This window comes from Pagrus pagrus, assembly GCF_965226575.1.
Source record: "Pagrus pagrus genome assembly, chromosome: 4".
Classification (NCBI taxonomy): domain Eukaryota; kingdom Metazoa; phylum Chordata; class Actinopteri; order Spariformes; family Sparidae; genus Pagrus; species Pagrus pagrus.
Genome location: NC_140188.1, coordinates 2,814,029 through 2,839,004, shown reverse-complemented (window position 1 = coordinate 2,839,004; position 24,976 = coordinate 2,814,029). Strand labels below are relative to the sequence as shown.

Below are 24,976 nucleotides of genomic sequence, written 5' to 3'. Positions count from 1 at the left end.
TAATAAGATTAGTAGTTATTATCATTAGTATTCAGTCCTCAAAAGTTTGTTTTGAGCATTTTTTTCTTATATCATAAATGCATCACATGTAATGTGAGGTTCTCTTGATAAATTATACTCTTTATAAATTCCTACTTATTTCTGGTTTATGATCTCCTGGCAACCTCATACGTGAAAGCAACGCCCTTAGCCAGGGCTTGAAGGGAGCTGGAATGTCGGACTTTTTCCCAGTCGTCATTGAACGCACCAACGTTCGCCTTCTACTGACGGGCTGCGACCCGCCCCAGAATTTGAGCGGACATCCGCACCAACCAATCGGCGGCGGGCGATGCTGAAATTAACCAATGAGACGTCCGGAGCGGCATGTTAGGGGGCGGGTGTTTCTGTGCAGCAGGCTTCTCTGTGCCTGGCTAACAATAGCCTGGGTTCGGCAAGTTTACTGTTAAAAAACCGACCAGCAGGGCGACAGAGCGGAGCAGAGCTGAGCCGAGAGGAGAGCAGAGTTTGCCGAATACATGAGACGGTGTGTCCCGGTGTCGGAAATTATCACCCAACATTCTGGGATTTACATTTGCAACCAGACAGGTGGTGAGTGAGCCTTTCGACTTCAATTCTACACCTCAAATTTAGCCCTACATCTCCCTTCTCAGCCAGGCATGGTGCGTTGTGAATTAGGGGCTCATTTGCTTGAGAATAGGAAAGGGTTAATGGTTACTGTAGTCTTGGATCACACTATTATTCCCTTATCCTTTATCTTCATCCATGTATTAACACCCCGGACCACGCAGGCCCGTTAGCCCTCATACAGTGGACCTGAAGTCAGCCACGACGAGGTTATAGCAGCCGGAGGTGGATGGTGTGATTATTTTTTTTTTTATTACACCGGTTTCCTCCCAGTTTACCAGCACCAGCAGGCTGTGATAACATGGGAGTTTTTGCTTGTGAACGTCAGGGCGAGTATCACGAATGAATGAATGAATGAATGAATGAATGAATGAAATCCTGCCAGTTTTCCAGAAATCTACCTCAAAGGATACCTCTGACATGATTCATCAGAAAGTCCATGCGGTGCCCAAGAACAGACAGATCCCCTGCTCTCCTCTCACTCCCTCATATCCTGAAATTATTCAGATTTTAAGTTTTAATTTTAGCTCTAATCTGGTGTAATATATTTAAAGTATACAAGTAATCAAGGTTGAGTCTTAAGGAAGCAGAAATCCGCACATATTTTGTAAATTATTTGCATAATGTCCCTTTAATGTCACTATAAGCTGTCTGCAGTGCTCAGTGGTGACTTTACAGGGACGTCATTGTGCTTCACTGTAGATTCACATCACCTGCTGTGTCATTAATTGCTATAAACTTCTAGTTTTCTGTGATACATGCACAGTAATCTGTCTGAAATGCACTTGTTTCCACACGGCTCAGCAGAAAGCAGTGCACTCTTCTCCATCCTTCAGTCGTATTTATGTGCCAGTAGATTTCTGGAGGCATTTGAAAGTCTTAAGCAAGCCCGACAGTGTATATCTGCTGCTTCTTATTGATTACAGATGGACAGAAAAGGTCGCTCTAACTCTCATTTGGCATTTTTTTTATCAGTATTTAGAGTCAATTCCCTTCTAAATAAACTTGTGTCTTTGTCTCTCTGTGCATAAAGTACAGCCTCTCTCCGGCTGAGTTGGGCTGACGCTGCCCTTTGCTCCCCGTTATAAAAAGTTTCCTCGTCATCTGAGCGAGCAGTTTCCTGGATTAAGTGTGTGAAGCTGATTAAAAGTGTTGGTGCCCCTGAATGAAACACACATGCAGTTATTGCTGGACTCCCTGTGTTATCCTTTTCCCATCATGTGCTCGATGTTGTTTTACTCCTGAGCTTCACACCTGTATGAGGGGAGCTGATAGTGGAGAGAGGGGATTATTTACAGTCGGTTAAATGACAGTGATTTTTATTGGCCTGTCATGTTTGTGATGTCATGAGTTCCCACAGCTCAGGTTGAAAACCTCTGAATTTGAATGGAGAAGAAGGTTAAATGTGTGTGGAGTACAATATTGTATTTATCAATTGTATTCAGTCTTTGATGGGTTAGTCTTGTAGGAAATGGAAAGTTAACTCATTGAATCCTGATTTTCACTGACATTAGACCTGAAACAATATGTCAGTGCATTTATCAGTCATAGGGCTGGGCAGTATATCAATATTATCGTTATCATGATATGAGACTACATTGTTTTACATTTTGGATATCGTTATATGGTGATATGTTGTAAGTGTTGTCTTGTCCTGGTTTAAAAGGCTGCAGTGCAGTAAAGTGAGATACCCACTCATTAAATCCACATTACTGATGATTTCTTCGCCAGTTTCTCAGGGAATAATGAATGGATCTCGATGAAAAATATCAGGCATATTGAGGTGGCTAGTATCTATGAGTGACTGTTGGGCATTGGTGGAGGTATGCGCTCTACTGAGTGCCAGTTCTGGTTTCAAATTTGTACACATCACATCATAATAAGATTAATCAGTAATGGAAATTATTATTATTAGTTTCGCCCCTACTTTAAAGCAACATAATGTAACTTTTTCACCTTAAAATAGCAGCTTCAGAGTTATGTTGATAGTACAGTGTCTTGTAGTAAAGGCTGCGCGATATGGTCAAAAAGTGATATTGCGATTATTTTGACAGATATTGCGATATAATGCATGATTATCATGGATGATTAGATTTTACATCACAATTTTCATTGAAAAACTAGTAAAATCATGATGATGTGGCATTTCTCCTGGTCTCTGCCAAAGAAACATGTTTTATTATATCTGGAGAACAAGTGTTGTAGACCAGAGCATCTCTGCAGCAAACAAGATTTCATTAGAACAATGTTTTGTGACACATTTTACCTTTATAAAATAATTGCGGTTCTTGCGATTTGGATATTGCACTTAGTATTATATTGCGATTTCCGTTTTTTGTGATGTCTCTGTCACTTGTTTCTGCACTTTGTAACTTCAGTGAGAGGGTAGGATCATAGCTCGTTCTCCAGATAAATCATTTTTTTATTACGTATCCCGTTTTTAAAAGATAATATTGCAAGTCAAGAAAGTCTGAGTTGGCAGCCATGTTGGTGTTGGTGAGTCGGTTTCACACAAAACTAGATGATATTTTACTTTATTTACGACAAACTGAGGCTTTCTTGTCTTGAAAAATGAATTTTAAATTGACAAACATCATATGTGTGATTCATGGCACATCTCAAACAGGGAAAACATTTTTTTTTATCTCTCTCTCTTCACTACATGACATATTTTTTCCAAAATAAAGGCCCATAGGGGTCCAGCAGAAGGGGCGTGACTTCAGCTCTCGATTGGTTCCTATTAGTAATGTGGAGATAATGACTAAGTAGTTAAAGCCAAATATTTGAATAAGTAGAAGAGTCTGGTAAGATCAAATTACATCACTTTGCTGTAATGCAGCGTTTAAAACCAGGATGACATATCACCATACTGTATAACCGTATCCAAAATCTAAGAAGATGTATAGTCTCATATCACAGTAACGATATAATATCAATATATTGGCCATCCCTTCTTTGTATACACAGAATGATGTAGGTATATATTTTTATTTTCTTGCTTCTGTTCTACTTTAATTAGTTACATTTAGTGTAATTTTCAAACCCAGGACCCAATTTTTCACGACTACATAAAAAGTATGTGTTGGTTTGAAGAAAGCTTGTGCACTTGAGGGTCTGCGATGGGTGAAGAGCAGCTTCAAAACAAGTGCAGTAAATCAAATACAATTAGATCTGAGTTTGATTGTGTCCAGAGCTGCTTCCAGTCCGGCCCACCAACCACAGACGATCCTGTAGCATGAGTCTGTGCAGCTTGAGTTGAGTTGAGCCCATGGACTGCGTTATGGTTTTAAGGGCAGTGGCGGCACAGCTGTTGCCATGGAGACCTGGGCGTGGCTAAAGGAGTGTTTTATGGCCCCGTGTGGAGCATGAGGCCACCCAGTTGTCGCTTTGACACCTCGACAGCATGGTGAAGAGAGAGGAAGGCTGGGAGGAGTTAATGACCCATTTGGCTCCTGTGGCTTTGGGCTCGACTACTTCAGGAGAAAGAGGACAGTGTGTGTTGGTTGTGTGTGTATGTGTGTGTGTGTATGTGTGTGTGTGTGTGTGTGTGTGTGTGTGTGTGTGTGTGTGTGTGTGTGTGTGTGTGTGTGTGTGTGTGTGTGTGTTTTGGCCTGTCTTTGGGCTCTGTCTCACCTGTCGTTAGTTATTTTTAACCCTGAGACAGTTTGTTTGGGCTCTACAGTAAGTGAATTAGACCTGCTGACCTACAGTGTGAGCTACCTACTGCCAGAGATAACCACACACTCACAGAGAAATATACAATGCACTTCATTTCCACGTATTTTAGTTATTTGAGATTTATGAAATCAGTTATTTCCATTTTGCTTATGTTTCAGTTATTTTGTGAAAACTTAAACATTTAGTGTCAAGAAAAGAAAAACAAAATGCAAAATCAGGTTGCCAATCAGTTGTTTATTTACACATCCAGCCTAGAACCGTCACTCATTTCGAGTTATGTTCCTGCCACCTGGTGAATGTAAGTTCAATATTTGCTCTTCTTGTTTGTTAGTTTTTATGAGCTCTCCTAACTCCTGAGGGAAGTACCTGGCTCCTTAGCTTCTGAATGCTCCTCTATGTTCACCAGCTGGTCTCCAACGGTGTCTGTTTAATGCCAGGCAGGTAGTTACAGTGAGTTTTTAGATCACTTTCACTGAAAACAGCCTCTTGCTGTGGTAGAGGGAGTTTAGGGAGGAGATGATTACATATGTGGGGTAGATGCTGTCATCAAACATCTCACAATGCATGCAGAACATGAATGGTGTGTCCAGTTAGGTGTCTACGGGATTCTTTACCTGGTTGATTAATCAGGCTTTTAGCATGTTAAACTCTGAGGCCATGTTACCTCGTAGAAGATAAGGAACAAGCTCTCTTGGGTTGTGAGTGAGTTGCTGCCCCAATCATAATCCTGCGTATTACGCCTCCTTGCACAGTCAAGAAATCCAGGAATGTGAGGGCCGTCTAGGACCAGTCATGATCTCTGTATTGTTCTCCATTGTGCTGCGACCTACATGATGACGTATGCACAAGAGGTGACTGTGCTCAGGCCTGGTTGTGGCTGGACCAATGTGAGTGCAGGCCAGCGGGGGACCGGGGAGGAGGGACAATCGTGCCTTGGCACGGTACGGAGCAACTGGGCCAAGCGTGAGTGCGAACTAAAGGAACAGTTTGATAATTTGGGATAAAGGTTTGTTTGCTCTCTTGCAGAGAATTAAGAAGATATGCTGAGAAGATGAATAAAGGGGGAAACCGCTAACCAGACTCTGTCTAACACCTTGACTCCACTGGGCACGTTGCTGTTACCTGGTGTGTGCATCATTGTTTTGTTCAGTCTGTCACGCGGCTTCATATCCCACTGGGAACGTTTCGAAGGCTGCAACTGTAGATTATTTTCTCAATTAGTTGTTGGTGTATAAAATGTCTATCAGTGTTCCCCCAAAACCCAAGATGATGTCCTCAAATGTCTTGTTTTGTCCACAGCCAAAGATATTCAGTTTGCTGTCATAGAGGAGGAAGGACATTAGAAAATATTCACATTTAAGATGCTGGAATCAGATCTTTGCCTTTATTTTCTAAAATGCTCTGAACATTTGAATCTATTTTGAAAATAATGGGCAATTATTTGTCACACCTTTTCAATGAACTGATTAATCATTGCAGAGTGATATACATCTTTTACTCTTAACTTTTGGCAAGAGATTAAATAAGTGTATTTCCCAAAATGTCAAACTTAAATCGGCAGGTTATTGTGTGGTCAGCGATGTTGGTTGCATCCTCCCGGACTGCTGTGATGAAGAGCAGAGCTGGGAACACCTCAGGAATCCCTCCGATGAGAAGAAGGATCAGGCTTCACTGCCTTCTTAATTTCAATTTATTAAACCAAAACTAAATAACTCATGAAGATGGATATTTTTTCTTTGCAGTTTTGACACCGGCTCACACACGGTACCAACAGAAATAGTAATATTGGCTGTTGAGCAGGCAGAAGCCTGCCAGCAGCTGAATAATGGATAGTCTGTCTGCCTGAAGGCTCCTGGAGCTGCTGAGCACGGCGTCTAGACAGCACAAAACTACATGCACTCTCCTCGTCTCTCCATGAAACAGGCTGACTGGCTGAATCCACAGGAAAACTGTGATCCTGCATTGATTTTTTTCCTTCTTTAAGTATTTTATCCACCTCATTGATGTGAAGGCAGATGAAAGAATGGGAGACGAGGCATCTCTAAGCTGGTAATAGTATGGTTCATGATAACACAGATAGTCCCAATACTGTTGGCGTAATTATGATCAAACCTGGAGAGGGGACTGAAATATTCCTCTTGCTTCAGCTCCGTTTCATTCAGGAGTCAGAGCTCTGTCTGTTTAGAGGACAGGGGAGGAAGAAGCTTTAACAGGTGGGGCTCCATTCAGGGATAACATCGGTGTAATTTAATCTGTTTTCTGTCAGCACTGATCTGTCTGAATGTATCAGTCAGAAGCACTGCAGATTCGCTTGACCTGCAGAAAGTCACCAGCTTGTGCTTTTGGGGCGGCTGTGGCTCAGCAGGTAGATCAGGTCGTCTACTGAACGGAGGGTCAAAGTGCCCTTGTGTGAGATGCTGAACCCTAAATCACTTCTGGTGGCTGTTCATCGGTGTGTGAGTGTGTTTGAAGGGCTGAGCATGGAAGCGCTGTGGCAGTCCTGATGAGCAGGGCGCTACCTTGCATGGTAGTCTCTGCCATCAGTGTATGAATGTGCATATGAATAGGTGAATATGGCAAGTGTTGTGAAGAGCTTCAAGTGGTATTGAAGCAATAGCACGTGTTGTATTTTTCACGCATGTGCCATCTTGGTCTCCATATGAACACAGAGGGCTGCTTTGTAACTTAGAGTGTTAACGTTCTGATATCGCTGTTCGTGGACCATCATTCAAACAGACCAACACGTTTTTTTTTAAGTCATTGCTCTGCAAGTAGGGATGGGTATTGAAGTTTGATACTTTTATAAAAACGAACGAATTGCCTCGATACAAGCGAGTATCGAAAAATGTCTTGTCACTCGATAACAAATTTCAATGCCTAAGGATTTATCAGCATCAGTGAGCCAATACGCAGCATGCTTGTTATTATGCTAAGATCTAATAGTGCTAGACTCGAGGCATGCAGGAAAAACACTAGGTTATGCCCAGCGACGGGGCTCACCACTTGTATGTAATGTAATCTTTTGGTAAAATGGATTTGATAAAATTGGTATCGACAAATGTATCGTTCAGGAACCAGTATCGAAGTCACGGTATCAGTATCAGTATCAGTAAAGGTATCAACATTTTTCAAACATCAGCCAGCCCCATGTACGACTCATGAAAAAGACCTGAAAATACGCATGAGAGAAATTATCCTTTCTAACATGTGGCTGAGGTTGTGAAGGGTCTATTTTAACCATAACCATGTTTTCCTAAACCTTTAGGTTAGTATTTTTGTTGCCTAAACCAAACCAAACTGAAGAAGGGGTAATAATTGGTAAACTTTGTTTAAAAATAGTAAATGAATAGTATAACAGCGTCTTCACATCAGGACACAAACCCTCCAGAGTAAGAGTCCTGTACTTGTGGACTTTGGTAGGCTGGTAGGACTGGACGATCTGGATCAATAAGCTGTTTCCAGGCTTTTACGGATGAATACTCCTTATCAGTACAGAATCATTAGAGTAATATCTTTAGAATAAATGATCCAATAGTTATCATGATCTTAACATTTTACAGAAGTTGTATGTCTGAAAATCCTGACAACAGACGGACACACAGAGAACCTGAACAGGAAAGTATCAGTGAGGAGTGCTGATACTGAAGATACTCAAGGCCAAATCCCAGCTTCTTGAGAGCTGACATCATGTGTGTGTGTGTTTGTGTGTGTGTGTGTTTGTGTGTGTGTGTGTGTGTGTGTGTGTGTGTGTGTCTGTGTGTGTGTGTGTGTGGAGCCCAGTGACCATATGGTGGAGGAACCACCCACTCATTGGGACCAGCCACACCTTTCAGTAACACCCACACACACTCACACATTTCTTTACTTTTAATCTGTCCCAGTGACACGTGCACACACACCTTCAAACACACACAAGCAGCAAACACTCGCACAAGTGTATGTGAGTGAGATAAATGAATTACAAATTACAGAGTGAAAGTAGGTCGAGTATATAGAAGACGTTTGTGTGTCACACCTCTGACCAACCAGCTGTGTGTGTGTGTGAGAGTCTGAATATTTCAGTGTTGAAGTATTGTATTCACACCCTACGGTGTGTGTGTGTCTGTGTGTGTGTGTGCATTACATCATTACATGATTAACATACTGTTTCTGTTGAGTGTCTGCTGGGAGATGAACACATGAGATGACCCTGTCTCCACCAGCACAGCACACACAGACGAGGTGAATGGGCTCATGCAGTATTTGATCTAATACACGACATACACATGTTTCTGCTTTTCTGAGGTCATTTTATGACATTTTAAATCAGGAAAAAGACTCCGGCACACTGTCCACTACAACTGCAATTAAGTTTAATGACAACAACATTTCGGTAATTAGACCTTTATCAGGGTATCTAGGGTCAGGTCTAAGTACTGAAACGTTGTCATTAAACTTAATTGCAAGTGTAGTGGACAGTGTGAGGGAGTCTTTCTCCTGATTTTGTCGGCCTTCAGTCTTCTCCTACGCACCTGTTGATCCTAAGGTGTGCACAAGCTGTATTCTGTGAATACCATTTTAAATGAAATATGATGTTTTTTGTCTGTTAATTGGACCGAGAGTACTTGAAGATGATGCAGAGGCTCTGAGTAATGTTTTCCGGCATTTTACGGACCGAACGATCAGCAGACTAATCACTAAAGAAAACAATAATGAATGATTGTAGATCAGGGTCTGCAGTGACATATTCAACATAAACATTTCATTTTTCTTCTCAGCTGGAGGGACGCGCAGCTCCAAAAGAGAAATGACCTATCATGAAATTTTCAAATGCCAACATCATGATATCATCTCCTCAGATATCAAACAGCCACTCAGGACTGCAAACTGAATTCTCTCTCCTCCTCTCTCTCCAGTCTGTTTTTGTGTCTTTGTTTTCCGTGTCCTTCTTCCCCTTCACCCCGCTCTCCTCAACTTCATCTCCTTTTCTCTTTCCTTTTGCCAACCTCCTCTTTCCTTCTTCCTCTCCTTACATATCTTTCCTTACTTACCTCCTCCTCATCACCTTTCTCTCCTTTCCTCTCCTCCTCCTTAACCCTCTTTCCGTCCTCCTTTCATCTCCATCCCTCTTCAATCTTTCCTTCTTCTCTATCCCTCATGTCTTCATGGCTGATTTCCTCCTGCTCCTCGTCCTCTTCTTCACCTCCTCCTCTCATGTCCACTCCTCTCCTCCAGCCTATCTGTAACCAGTGAAGCAACTATAATACTGTTATCTATAAATATCCCTTCATTTCTCTCACTGTCAAACAGAGGAAGTCTCTCTTTAACTGTCGTCCACTTTCTTCCATTTACCAGTTATGTTGTCTTCTCTCTGCTATTCCTGCCAAAGGATTCTCTCACTTTTAGTTTCTACCTCTCACATTTACAGCAGACGGAAACTTTTTCTAATCAGACTGGATGCAGTTTTATTTATAGTGCTTGACTTGATTTGTTATTAAAGAAGAAAAACATCATCAGTGTAGAGAAACATGAAAATCAGCAGTGTGGAATAGAGGAGGCTGATCAAAATCCAACATTTTAGGATGTCTTGACAATTTTTATTATTGAATAAATGTCTAATATTGAAAAGGATTAAGTAAATGTGACTGACAAGGCTTCACAATGAATTCAAATTTGATCTAATTCACAATATGGTCAGTTGCAATATTCAACTCACAGAAGATTTTTTGACAAAGGTTAAATAGAGAGCCAAGATGGCGTCCTTGTAACACATCTGTTGTGACGTCCCCAAGATATCCAGTCTCCAAACTATGGATTTAATGTTGCTACGATCAAAAATGACAACCTGTGTATATACAGTGATGTAGCAATGACATATCTTTGTAGGCTAACCCCAAAGTTAGCATCGCCCTTGTTCCCTGGTCAGAAAGCCTATGGGATTTTGTTTTTGGATTATTGCAGAAAATAATCACTCAGTCAAACACAAGTTTATGATACTTACATGTTGTGTTCATCCAGATAATCTTCACAGATAAACACCGCTCTTTGATTTTCGAGGTGTAAGTTAAACCTCTAGCAGTAAAATGCTAATGTTAGGCTATAAACAGACCACACCACGGTCACATGACTTAAACGTCACCACCACTAACCGTCTTACTTTTAGTTTAAGGACTACAAACTTCCCACTCTATGATTACCAGACTGAGTACTCGCCTCGTTTGACTGGATGAATGCTGCATTCACGTGCTCTTCGGACAGTCCTGTGTCTGAAGTTGGGAAGTCGTTCTTCTGACTCTGTTGTGTTCATGTGCATCATGTCCGAATGTGGGGCAAACACGGACTACAAGAAGAAGTTATTCCTTTAATCGCTCAGAGCGTTAACATGATAGGCATGAAGTGTTGTGTTGCTTGTGATGGCTGCCATCTCTTGACATCTCTTTTTTATTGCTTTATATTTTTTTTCTTACTTTTTCTCCACTTGTCCTTCTCCCTTGTTGCCTCTTTCCTGATTTTCTTCTCAGCCTCATCGCTCTCAGGCCAAGATCTGTCTCTCTCCCATCTTGTCTCTTCCCCAGGGGGATGTTTCATGCTGTGTTCTCACCTCCGTTTCAACAGAGACGAGAACAACACCCCCCTCGCTCGCCAACACACTCCAAATTTTAAATATGGCCAGTCGAGCGCGTCAGCTTGCCCTCTACATGCACTCTCTCTCTCTCTCTTTCAAAATGTCAAAAACCATTAAATAAACCATATTGATACTAAAGAGCTCGGTTTTGGTGTATTTTCCAAAGACCTGGCAGTCAAACTACAGCTCAAAGGATTAATGGATCAGCGGAAAATTAATGTTTCATAATTCGATTAATATTGTAAGTCATTTTTTTAATAATGGAGGGCCAATAATTCCCTGGTCTGGCTTCTCAAATGTGAATATTGCTGTCTTTGAAAATTGAATATCATTTGGTTCAGGACTGTTGGACAAAAAACAAAAGCAATGTTAAGACATTAACATGGGCTCCGGGGACCATTTATTTATTTATTTATAGACCAAACAATCAATTAATTGTGCATATATTTCAGAATATTAATCCATAATGAAAATTATCATTAGTCGCAGCCCTGATTCACACTGATGACCTTCCTCGACTTAAAGTATAAGTCCACCCAAAAATGTAAATCATCTCCTGTTGATGGAAAGTCATGGGAAGCTTTAAAGCAGGTCCCCAGCTACTGTAGTTGTTTCGGAGAATGCTGCTACGCTGTTTCAGTGTGAAGCTCCAGAAATGTTTTGTGGACTACGATACTTCCCCTGACTTTCTGTCAGCATGGGGGAGGAGAGAATGACTGAAGTTATTATTTTTAGGTTAAACTTATCCTCAATGCTTATTTCTCTAAAGTCTACTGATGCTTCATACATATCTAGTTTTAGATTTTGAGTAAGATTCCAACATATTTTCATGTGTGCGTCTCCGGCAGCTGCTTGTCAGCATTCATCAGATAATCGGCATGCTCGGCAGGAATAATTAGGCTTGCAGCCATGAAACACAATTACTTTCACATTTCTCTGCCAAGTACATTACACGCACAAGTAGTCTGACTTATTGTATGTGTGTGTTTCACCTCACAGATAAGACAGGCAGCCGGTGGGGGGGGGGGAGACAAAGCTGGTTTAGAGAGCAACACGTTGGATTTTCAGGCTGCTGTGGTTGTTGATGCTTCAGCCTTGAACTGAACAGACAAAGCTAATTTGGAGCTAAACCTCCGCAGTCTGCTCTAATAATGACGTTACCACTGACAGCAATGAAGCTGCATGTATGGCAGCCAAACTGTTTCAAAGTGAATAATAAACCTGTTAATAATGACAGTAGATTAGTGCTGAGTAATAATCAGATACTATCCTTAATAACTTGTTAGCCGAGTCTAACGCTGTAATAAATGATATTATCATGGTATCGTTCTACAAGTTACTGTTGTCCAAATGAATTATTGTGTGCAATCTTTAATTACAAACTAACAGAAGAGCAGTGTTATAAGGATATACACATATCAAGGATATGTGTCTGATGTTAAATGTACTTAAGTGTCAAAACTGCAAGTAAAATGTAAAAAATAATATATATCATGTATACTTTGGTTCAACCAAGTATCTGCCTGGTCGGTCTGATCCAATATTCCACATTTTATTTATTTGTTTTGTTTATTATTTTATCCCATTGCCCATACAATGATATAAATAAATATAAATAATTAAAAAATGTTCTTCTACTACCTACAAATACTGCAAAGTAACTAGTTACACAAGTCATCAGATAAATGTAGTTGAGTAAAATGTATACGAAATGCCTTAAAATCGAAGTAGGGCCAAGCTACTCCCGTCCCGCCTGCAAGCGGGCTCCGGTGACGTCTCGCGACTGCAGCCAACCCGTAACAAGTCCGTCAGATAATGAGTGATCTGTGTGAGCAACTTGCAGCTCACCTGAACTGGAAGCTTAGTGAGTGGATGTATAATTAGCAAAGGCTAACGCTATGCCAAATGTCACTCTGAGTCTGTGTGTGTGTGTGTGTATGTGAGTAGCGCAGGTGAAACAGCAATGAACACACAGCTGGCAACATGTCGCATTAGCCTGTGGTAATGAGAGTTTACCAACACCTTAATAAGCCATAATCTACAGCTACGTGTGCATAACCTTCTGGCTGTTGGCATGTGCATGTGTGTGTGTGTGTGTCCTCTCACAATCAGGTGTGAATGTGTGGACAGCTGCAGGGCTGGCTCTAACCTCCTGCCCTCCTTCTGTTTGACCTCCCTCTTCCTCTTTCAAACCATCATCTGTTCATCCTCGTCTGAGCCCCCGATGACACCAACACGCTGTGGACACACAAACGGCTTCATCCTCACTTATAACACGACAGACTGTTTGTTTGTGTGATGGCATGTGGACCCCATCTGCTAAGAAAGGCTAGAGAGAAGCCCCGTCCCCACTCATGTGAATATATTTAAACATTTTTGTGAATGAGTTTCCTTCCACTCATAGAAATTTAAAACCCGACCTAAAAGTTTGCCACTCAAACCACCACAATAGGTTAGGAAGATATTTCCTTCTTCTCATTTTGGTCTCCGTTCCAGTTCATCCCAAAGATCACTGCATGCTGTCTGCGAGCCAGACTTTGGATATCTGTTATCAGAAAGATTTTTAGCAGGCTGATTTTGAAGTATGTGCAGCACCAGACACAACAAAACGCAGTAAATGATTAGTGAATTATTGCTCCCTTTCACAAACATGGCCAACACGGTCGCTCCTGCTTATTCTTAATTGTGTGTCGATAACTTCTCACCATGTTCAGTTACGTGGAAAATCCAAATGTTGTTTACTCAGATTCTCTCTGTGATTGTCTCAGTCATGTTTCAAAGTGACATTTACATGCCGTCATGTCCTTCTCTTGTGATGCTGACGACTGCAGGACTATAAAATGTGATTTTATGAAGAGGCGTTAAAATCTAACAACCCAGGAAATACTGTCAGCCTTTGCAAGCCTGCTGGATGTCTGAGGACAGAAAGGAGCAGAAATTAAAAAGATATTTTAATGACAACACATGTACACAAAATCTGCTGAAATTCTTGCTGTTGATAAAAGTGACCAGGTGATCAGCAGTGTGTAATGACAGCTGTCTCTCTGTCTGTGTGCAGGCTGCAGGTTGAAGCTGCCTCTTTGCTTTTCTGTGAGAGGAGCGACCCGGATACGACATTAACAGGTAGGACTGTAATTCTGAGTCATTTCCATCTTTACACGTGGACTTTAGTTGTTATTCTAAATTATTCTAACTTTAACTTGTAGATTTGCTTTTTAGTTCAAGGTCCTAAATGCCAAATTGAGCACAACTAGTGGTCACAGTTCAGCACCAGCATGTTAAACCAAAACGAACACACAGAGAACAGTGCAACGTTTCCGAAGGGAGGGGCCTAACATGCACTAACATACATGCATGACCAGATCAGCTCCAAAACAAAAAACATAGAAGCTCAATGGTAATAATGATATAATTATAATAATTCACAGAGAGGGAGTGTGACGTCACTCTCTGCACAGGTCGCCTGTACTCCACTGAATCTTTACATAACAAATAGTTGTTTCTTGACATCTGGTGAGGCTGGATGTTGAATATTGGACCTTTTTAAGCGCGTATTGTATAGTGTAGTAAGACGATTGGTCATGCAAACTTTCTTGAGACTCATTCCCAGGTTGTACATTGTTTCATGTCTGCAAACACTGGAAAACATGTTTTTAAAAGGGTTATTTGTGTTTTTAGGGGGGCCCACCCACTATGTTTTAATGTGAAATTCTTGTCTTGATGAGATATCGAGAAAAAGACGCAAAAGCGCAGCCGGTTAATTACTGATTGTTGAATGTGTTGTTTAATCCAACATGCTGAGAGTGTTCATTAAGCAGAGAAACGCTCCTCTAGCAGCAGGGATTTTTAGGACTCATGCTCTCAGTCTCTGTCTCTGGTTCAGGTCACCCTGCAGACATGCTGTTCATTAGATCATTCATACACTAAAGACGTTTCAGAGGAAGCATGCAGCAGCTCATCAGTGCTGTGGTTCACTGAGGGAAACCAGAGTGTTTCACATTATGTAAGTCAGCTGTAATGGGATTCTGCCTTTCTGGCCTGATGGCTCCCAGCATGCACTGCAGCCTCCATTATTTATGGGGTTTCCATAGTAATGGGGGTGCGGCAGGGCGGAGTCTGACAGCTGGTAGATCAGGGATGGAGAAAGAACCCCCTCCACCCACCGGCACACCTGAGTGTGTGTGAGTGTGTCTTTAAGGGTGGGGGAGTTTACGGTGCTCCTGAGAACTGGGACTCTGCGGGCTCACCATGCATTTTTTATGTACTGCATCATTGTGTGTGCGTGTGTGTGAGCTCTGGATGCCTCTGTGAGTGTTTGAATATTGCTACACAAAAGGAATGTGTGATACGGTATGATCCAATGTTTTGTTTTTTTGTTTTTTTTAAACAAAAAAACTCAAGAAACTTCTTCATATTGAGGCAGAAACGGCACGTCCTCGTGTTTCCCAATGACTCTGAAATGACATATTCCATATTCCAGCGTTTTCCAGCACACGATCTTGGCGCTGGTCCACATGTCCTGGAAGACAGAAGTGAGAAGTTAGCTCATTTTCTCATAAGCTTAACTACTAGGGGTCGAGGAAAAATAAAAATCTTTGTCTCAAAGTCAAGAATAACCAGTGATGGAATGTAACTAACTGCAGTTTACTCAAGTGCCGTACTTATGTACAATTTTGAGGTAATTTGCCTCAGCAGTTTCATGTTCTGCTACTTTTTATTTGATAATTTTAGTTATTAGTTACTTTACTAATTCAGATTATTCAGTGCTGATCTGCTATTACTTGTGACATCAGATGGTGATGATATACTGAGACCACAGAGTGATGACCAGGATGCTGCATCAGAGCCAAAGTACTGCATTTTTTCATTTATTCATTTTATTGGCAGTCACACAAAAAACACCAATGACAATAATTTGAAAAATGCTCAATACCGCCCCGATAATCGTCCAGACTAATTATCGGACTAACTCTATTACCTACAATCAGACTACTTTCTGAAACCAGTAGATTGGACTCCTGCTGGTCATCAGAGAGAATGCAGATTCAAAGCATTTCCACGTTGGCTTCACTTTTCACTTTTCAGACCAGGAGAGCTGCGTCTGTTATCCAGCCAGTGAGTGGAACACAGCTCATTGCTTTGAACAGCTGGATTTTTATATCTCTCCTTCCCCAGGTGGAAAAGCTGTTTTAGTGTCACACACTCACACACATACAGTGAGAGAGAGACAGTTGCTGATTTGACATCAAATGATGATTTTAGATTTTGTCTATTTTTAAAGTTGTCCGTAAGGAGGGACAGAATATCTGATACGTCAATCTATCCTGATACTTCCTCTTGAGATTCGATTACACTGAGCTGAGTTTGTTTCATCACAGTTAGTGTCAAAATCTGTGAAACTGACACCGCAACCCAGTGAATAAATATATAATCCCTACATTTAGCCTTTTTAGGGGTATTTCGTTAGTTAAGTTTAGTATTTACCTGACCCTATGAGCATAATATTGACGTTACAAAATCACAATATAAAGTCGGAGCTGTATTAAATGACTGTTTTCATTATAGATTTATCTGCTGATTATTGATGTACATTTAAGGCATTTAGTTTTGGGGGTTCAGTATCTTGCCCAAGGACACTTTAACATGCAGACCAGGGGAAATGAACCAGCGACCTTCCGATAACAAGACCCTGAGCGACAGCCGCCCCACAGCTGATTTGATTAATCATTTACAAAATTGTTAGAAATGTCCAAAACAAACAATTAATTGATTTTAAAAAGAAGTTGCTGATTGCTTTTCTGTTGATTGATCTAGAGAATAACGCGTGTATGTGTGTGTGTGTGTGTGTGTTAGTGTGAACTCTCAGACAGATTTTCAGAAAAATGGTTTTGTCTAAATTCCAGTGGTCTCATGTTGCTACTCAGCTTTCTTTCTATTCTTTGATCCCTCACTCTTTATTTTCCTCTGGCCCCCACTTGCCCCCTTTCCCCTCTCTCTCTCTCTCTCTCTCTCTCTCTCTTCTCTCTCTCTTTACTTTGTGCTCTTTCAGTATGTCTCTCGCTCCCGCTGGTCCACTTAGTCTCTGTGTTACTTTCCCTTTTTGTCCTCTTTTGTCTTGCTCTTCCCTTCGTGCTTGCTCATTGTTGGATCACTCAGACCAGAGAGATTCCTCTTTTCATTCATTCAGTCTTTTTAAAAACTTTAAAAAAAAAAAAAAAAATGTCCTCCTTCTTCCTCGCACACATTGAAATGAAGAATAGCTGTAAGCAGAACACTTTCCAGACAGATTAAACGGAGTGGGGTGATGGAAAGACGAAGTAGAAAAGTGTGAAAAAGAGACAGAGGGTTCAGCTGCTGTCAGAGTTTAGAGTTGAAATGAATTTTTTCTCTTTGATCCTTTACATTTCCTTTGCGAAATGCATCATTAGCTGTCATGCCAATTATGTAGTTTTTAATTTAAACAGAGAGAGAGTGTGAAACAAATTTCTGCCATCAAATTCCTCCCGTGTTGTTTCCCACAGACCTCCAGGATTATCTGTAATTCTGATGAATTAGAAAACTACAACACCGTTGAAACATTGTTTACTTGAAGTTAAATGCCATTGTAGGCTGAAGTCTCCTCAGTGTACTGATATTGGTACTCATAATTATTAGTGGTGTCACGATTGTGATTCCAAATTGAAAATGACTCAAAATGAGATTTCAGTTTCGATCATCGAAATCAAAAGCGGGATTGTTGATTTTCCCAGTATTTTTTTCTCTCCACCCGACTTGTTCAGCTTAAAACAATAAACCCCACAACTTCCAGTCACTTATCCTGTGTGCACAAAGACATTGCCAGGTTTATTATTTTATCATTTTTAATAGATCCTTTATTGACTTGTTTGGGAAGAGTGTTTACTCTGGACAGATTTGAGAGACCTAACTTTGTGCAAACTGAATTTCTATCTTTTGTGTTTTTTTGTTGAATCACTAAAGGCTGTTTTTATTTTTCTATATTTCTGGTGAATATTATTTGAACTTAAAAAAGTCTAACCTCCAAAGAGCCACCAGGATAAAGTCAAGCTGTTGCTGTTAAGTACCCCAATATTTTCAAAGAAGATGACTTTGAAAACGACAGTTGTCAGGGCATAAAACCAACGATCTGTTGATATAGTCTAACGATGGATGGAACAAAAAATGTTTACATCGAAAGTGAAATCTAATCTTGGAACCAGAGAATCATGACACCCCCACTAAATTTAACTCTGTACATACATTTAATTAAAAGTCTTTGATTTGTTGACCTGCTGGAGGAGAGAAATGGGACCGGAGATGTACGGGAGCCTGTAAGGGACACAGCTGCCGGTGTGAAGGAGAAGAGAGAAGACATCCAGTTATACATACATACATACCTATATCCTCCACCCCGTATAAAATATATAGGACACACACACACACACACACACACACCTGCAGCTTTGTATAAGACCGACTGTAGGAATCTTCTTCTGCTGTGCAGCAATCTATTGGATGCCACGACTGATTTATCTCCACTGCAGTGTGTGTGTGTCTGTGTGCATGTGTGCATGTGTGTGTGTGAAAGATGCTTCCATCATGTTTATGGCTCACATTATGCGATCCTAACTGCTGTGTGTGTGTGTGTGTGTGTGTGTGTGTGTGTGTGTGTGTGTGTGTGTGTGTGTGTGTGTTGATTTCAATCATGGTACAGTATAGGGTAAAGTGTGCATCCATGTTACTGACTGGATATCTGACTCTGTGTGTGTGTGTGTGTGTGTGTGTGTGTGTGTGTGTGTGTGTGTGTGTGTGTGTGTGTGTGTGTGTGTGTGTAAGTTTACATTAAGCCTATTACCATCATTAGAGGACTTGCCACTTAAGGCTCTGCAGTGCATCCTGGGATTGAATCGAACGCTTCACTTCGGGCGTCTTCATCTCCTGCAGCTTCTCGTCCTCCATCTTCTTCTTCTTTCTCTTTTAATGTCCTGTTCTCTCTTTTGTTCTTTCAGTCCTCTTTCATGTCTTACTTAAATCTGTTTTTGGATGTTTCCTTTTCTTCTTTCCTCTTTTTTAGCTCTTTTCACTCACTTAGTATCTCAGTATTGTAGTGCTTCAATTAAAGTAAAGCCAAAAAATTCAAAATGTAATTTCTTTATTTACTGAACTCTTCTGTGTTTTGTCCTCCTCAGCCTGCTGATGTTGCAAACCTCCTCTCTTAAAGGACAGCCTACAGTGTAGACATTTAACTGTATAGCCTTCCTATATACCGACTCCAGCCTCTAACTAACTTAACTTCCTCTAACTTAACTCTACCTCCCCTTTTTTTTCCTCATTTGCTTTTATTGTTCCTATTTATAATCTATCTTTCCGTCCCTCCCTCTCTTCCTCTGTCCTGGTATTTTCCAGCTCTTCTGCTTCTCGTAAAACCAATCAGGTCGACTTCGGACGGCCAATCAGTCAGAGGCAGTGAGTCAACTCTGACCAATAGCAGCTGCCGATGTCAGACACACAGAGTCAGCGATGCTCAGCTGTTAAATCATTAAGGACTTCTTTAATGCTCTCCTCCTTTTGTTGTTCCTCTTCCTTCAATCTGCTTTATGTTCATGTGTGGAGGAAATCGTCATTCACACATGTATGTTGGCTGGCTGTGTGCAGCCAACATGTGTGCATCATGATTAACAGGACAAATGTTTGAATTATTCTTTAATTTTTTACCTGAGACGTAACCGCTTGTTAATGTGTGTCCGACAATGACAGGTGGACGCCACACACACCTGTAATGCCCGCTCATTAAACAGATCAAAGCATCACCAGGACAGTTTCTGCCAAGTAACTCGACACTTGCCTCCTCTTCTATGATGTTGTCGGTTAGCATACTTCATTTGATTCATTAAATGAATAATGGTGATTAAATAATAATCACTTTATCATCACCTCCTCTAGTCAGGTTGAGATATTTGAACGATATTTCATGTGTGAAAAGTGGATTTATTCATTTTTATAATCGAAGGAAATCCTCACATTTTCCTCGTGATGGTGTTAAATTTCACTGACGCAATAAAAGGAGACACATGGGAGAAAAAGGTGTTTGTGTGTGGGTGTGTGTGTGTGTGTGTGTGTGTGTGTGTATGTGCAGTCTAAAGGGCACAACAGACCTGAAACATCAGGTCTCCCAGCTGGGGGTCTTAATGTGACCTTGTAGTCCGTGTCAGTATTGATTATGTAAAGCTCTCTCTGTGTGTGTGTGTGTGTGTGTGTGTGTGTGTGTGTGTGTGTGTGTGTGTGTGCTGGTTCCTTATTGGATTTTGTTGTGTACGTGTTGACTTAAAGGACGACTCTGGAGTCCGTGTTGTCGGTGATTACTTTGTAGTTCTATGTACTTGATCTTAGAAACGCACTCACACTCACTCACACACAAAGACACACACACACACATGCACACGCACACACACAAAGACATCACACACATCACGATCTGGCCTTTGATGCTTTCACCCTAAATTTGCACACACTCACACAGCATCTTATCTTTGACACCTGAAACAGGCTAATATTGACGAACAATTTGTCATTATTTATTAATCTGCTGATTATTTTCTATGTTAACTGATTAATCTGTTGGTCTACTTTACAAGGGAAAACTCAGGGAAAAACCCATCACCTTATTATATTACATTTTTTTAATTGCTGAACAAAAGTCTAAAGCCCCAAAATACTCTAGTAAATAAGTAAATAAATAAATAATTTACTATCCTGTAGGATCAAGAGAAACAGCTAATTGTGCTTGAAAAATGTAATATGTCTATTAAAAACTGATAAGTTAAAGCTGAACGTTTCTTATGTTGCAACTTTACACTTGTTTAGGTTGAATTTCTAATTTCTCTCTTGTCACAACTCTGTATTTGTGCTCTGGTTAGGTCTAAGCACATAAAACACTCGGTTAGGTCGAGGAAACACTCATGGTTTGGCTCAAAATATCTGTTTTGAAAAATGGCTGGTTTCGCTTGCCAAAAAATCTGCTGTAAATGTCCGCAGGTCTCATGAAAAACACCAGTTTTTGACCAGACAAAAACATCCATACAAATATCCAGTGGTGTGACTTGGTTTGACATTCTAGCTGTAATAACGCCACCACCATCTCCTTCAGATGGGAACATGTTATGGCACGTTTGGTACAGTTTTCAACTGTATCGTTGTATCTGTGGTTTGCAGAAACGTTAACTGCTAGCATTATTTCCTGGAGACCGGGCTTTTTTGATTATCAACTAATCAATGAATCAACTAATTGTTTCAGCTCTAGATCAAAGCTCTCAGTCTGCCTGTATGTATGTACGTATCACACAAACAACCATTTTAACTAGTTCTCTAGTTTACTCTGGAGTAGATCGTTTCCCGTCCAACACTGAAGGTGTGAGGTTAAGTTTGTGACAAGATCGTTTCCCTTTCAAACATTTAAACCATTATCCTTTGAGCTGTTAGCTTTTAATCAGACTTTGCTCAGTTGAGCTTTATAATTAAACGTTTTCCCATAAACAAGAGAAATGTCATCAGATCCTTCGTCTCTGATGAACAGAGATGGTTTGATTTCACAGGACTGTCAGTTTCGATGCTTTCTGGTTCAGTAGATCGAGAGGAAACCACCACGACTTACGATGTATTGCATTAGACAAGCTGAAGAGAGAGGGCAATTTCCTCAATGCAACAGAATTTTTTTTACTTTCTTTAAGCACAAAATGTTTTTTCTCGATAATAAATAAAAATGATGCCAGCGTGACGGGGTTAGCCTGAAGAAGTGCCTCTGGGTATTTAAATGTCTGTAAAAAAAACTGTCTGTCTTATCACTGTCAGGTGCATTTCTCTGACTTCATGCTCTCATGAATGTCAGTGTTGTATCACAGAGTCTCGCTCAAAATGGACATAAACTGGGTTAAAATGATTTAAGCAGTGACGCTGGTTCAGTTTGACAGGAAGTACAGTTGGGATGATAATCAGGACCCAGTTTGTCCAGTAGAGCAGTGAAGCCTGTACCCATCTTATCACACATCGTATCAAAAAGCCTCCAAGGTTTTTAAAGGACTAGTAGCTTCTCATTTAATCGCTTTTCTTTCCAACTAAAGCCATCCTAGTTTCTTTCTTGGTTGAGGTACTGCTCAATGTCTCTCCGACTACAATTCATTGATACCTGGACAGTTTTGCAGCCCTGCTCTTACATGGTGTAAGCCATTGACTGTATAAGAAACTGGGCAGAGCTTCCTGTTCTGAAAAGAGTGTGTTTTCTAATGTATGAGTAAATTACTGTACTTCTCACTTGATTTATTACCTCAATAAACTGTTTCCTAATGAGTTTGTGGCTAGTTTCAAGTCTTCTTCAATATAGCATGATGTTACATTTGTAAAATATGATCCCATTCAGAGTAAAATACACAAAAAAGCAGGGTATGCTTGAGGGCGTGGCTACCTTCTGATTTTCAAGTCATTAGCAGAGTCTGTCCTCTTGGCTTCTCTTAATAAAGATTGGGTCTTGATAAAGAAAAGTCAATAAATGGAAATTTAAAACCTAACTCTCAACGCTATTATTAACATTACCTGTAACAGTTTTGTAAGAAGTTCTTTACCGCTGAACAAATTGGATGATGAAGCGCTATGGACGTAAATTAGGCCAGCAAAGATAATGGAAATAAATTCATTATTTTATTTTAATTATGGGTCATCAAGATGCCTTGATAACAGGTTTATAATCACATCTTTGCCCTCTGAATCAGAATGAAATTGTGGCGTCTATTAGAAATCTTCACTTTCGGATGTCTTCCACTGTTCAGACTTCTTTATCATAAGTGAGCATAAGTTAGTGTTTACAGGGCTGTTCAGAGCAGCTGCACTTTGAGTTTGAGATTGTTTTTCATGTCTTTATTCACACTGGACAGTAGAGAAAGCTGTACCAGCGACTGGTTCAAAAGTAGTTAAGTCGACTGCACTGCGCTGACAAAATGAGATTCAACTCTTCTCGACTGATTATTCAAATCGACAACGATTAGCGGACAAACATGTAAATGTTCTCATGACTGAGCCGAGCAGCGAGAGATCGCCCAGATGATCTCAGTGGGTAGTGAACTAAATTTATTATGTATGTTTTTATAAGCACACACACGCATGCATGCACACACACACACACCACACACACCACACACACCACACACACACACACACACACACACACACACACACACACACACACACACACACACACACACACACACACAGTGGCCTCAGTTGGCCCCTGAAGGCAATATGCTGAGGCGGGGCTGGACAGATGGTTGTATGGTGTGTGGCAGCAGTTCTGGGATGGGATGCCTTGCTTATAATAACCTGCATAATCAATGTGCTGCACACACAGCCGGATGGACAGCTAGTTAATCATGTCCTGTGTGTGTGTGTGTGTGTGTGTGTGTGTGTGTGTGTGTACAATAGATATTTCTGTATTCTGTGTCTGTTCTTGTCTATTTATGGAACTCTAGTATTTCTGGGAAATTTCTTGAAACATCTGAAATATTGTTAAATTCAAGGCCTTAGATAAAGTGACTACAGTTAAATATAATGATTTTTTTCTGCTTTAAAAACTCTAGACTGTTGTTTCTCAGTTCATTTTTGATACGGTACGATATGATACACTTTGGTAACTTTCCCTGTGGGGATAGTTGTCTTGGACTCATGCTGTGCACATTTAGCTGCGGAGTGGAGATAAAAGCAAAGAAAAACATACAAACAATTTACATAATGTTGTTGTATGAAGTTAAACCATTCATGCCGTCAGCTTTTGTTGATGTGATGATCTTATTTTCTGTTTAAATTAACATAATCTTAAAGTCAATAGACTTTGGGTGCAACTAATGATTATTTATGTTATGTATAATTTTGAGGATTATTTTCTTGATTAGTACATCTTAATATATCTTGATTAAATGTTTAGTCTATTCTAACATCTCCTGAATTAACTGCAACAATCTCGCAAAGCCCCAAGTGATGTCATTGTACAGTATGTCTTGTTATTTCTGACCAACACGCCAAAGAAATTCAATTTACAATCATATGAATCGGAGAAAGGAAGCAATTCCTCACAAATGAGAAGCTTCTGAGTTTTTAGAATATTGAAAAATATTTATCAGTTATCTCACAAATCTCTCAGCTCTTAAATGGACCTTACAGAGACTGAGGGCAGAAAATGAAAGCACTAAAAACAATGCAGAGACGTCTAAAACCTGAAAAGTTGTCTAAACAGAGAGCTGCTCATTTGTAATGAGGATGTAATCCGAGCCGACTACAGGAGCCTGAAACACAAAGGATTATGGGTAAAATGAGAGGGATTTTGACATCTGAACCGATTATGTTGTTATGAGTTGAAGTTCCCTCGGGCAAGGCACTGAACACCTCCAACTGATCTACTGCAGTGTGTGTGTGTGTGTGTGTGTGTGTGTGTGTGTGTGTGTGTGTGTGTGTGTGCACGCCCCCTGCTAAGGGACAGTCTGTTATTTGGTCACGCACGCTCTCTTTTCATCCACACCCTCTCCCTCTCTTACTCTTTGCTTTTATTCTCTTATTTTCTTAACTTCCTCTCTCTCTCTCTCTCTCTCTCTCTCTCTCTCTCTCTGTCTCTCGCCCCATCCCAATTGGCTTGTCATCTCCTTCATCCATGCAGAAGAAAACCACCATCCCCCTCTTCTCTCCTCTTTTCTCTTCTCTCGCTTTCTGCTCTCCTTCTTCTCATCTATCCATTATTTTATGTTTGGCCACATCCTGCTCTTCAAAAATTACCATCTGTCTCTCTAACACACACACGCACACACGCACACTGGCACAGCCTTTAAACACACACTCGCTGCTTCTCAGATGTGTTGATAATTAATGAAAGTGCAGAGTGTGTGTGTACCTGTAAAAGGTTGTAAATGATAAGGCTGATGTGATTCTTTTATTTTCCCATAAACAAAAGACAAAAACTATCAATACCATCTGTAGCACTCAACCCAAGCCCACTGGTTTCTACTAAAATCTTTTTAAACTGGTCACAAAAGAAATGTG

The 24,976-nt window shown here is 40.6% G+C and overlaps 1 protein-coding gene across 2 annotated transcripts in view; it reads left to right on the top strand.

Annotated features, from left to right (window-relative positions):
• Positions 1 to 400: 400 nt before the first annotated feature.
• pak1 (p21 protein (Cdc42/Rac)-activated kinase 1) overlaps positions 401 to 24,976 on the top strand; it is a 60,471-nt gene continuing 35,895 nt past the window's right edge. The window contains exons 1-2 of one of the 2 annotated variants that reach the window (XM_084350090.1): positions 401 to 588; positions 13,965 to 14,029. The gene's annotated coding sequence lies outside the window, so the exon portion shown is untranslated. The remainder of the gene's footprint in view (positions 589 to 13,964; positions 14,030 to 24,976) is intronic. The other variant, XM_084350092.1, reaches the window with a different exon arrangement.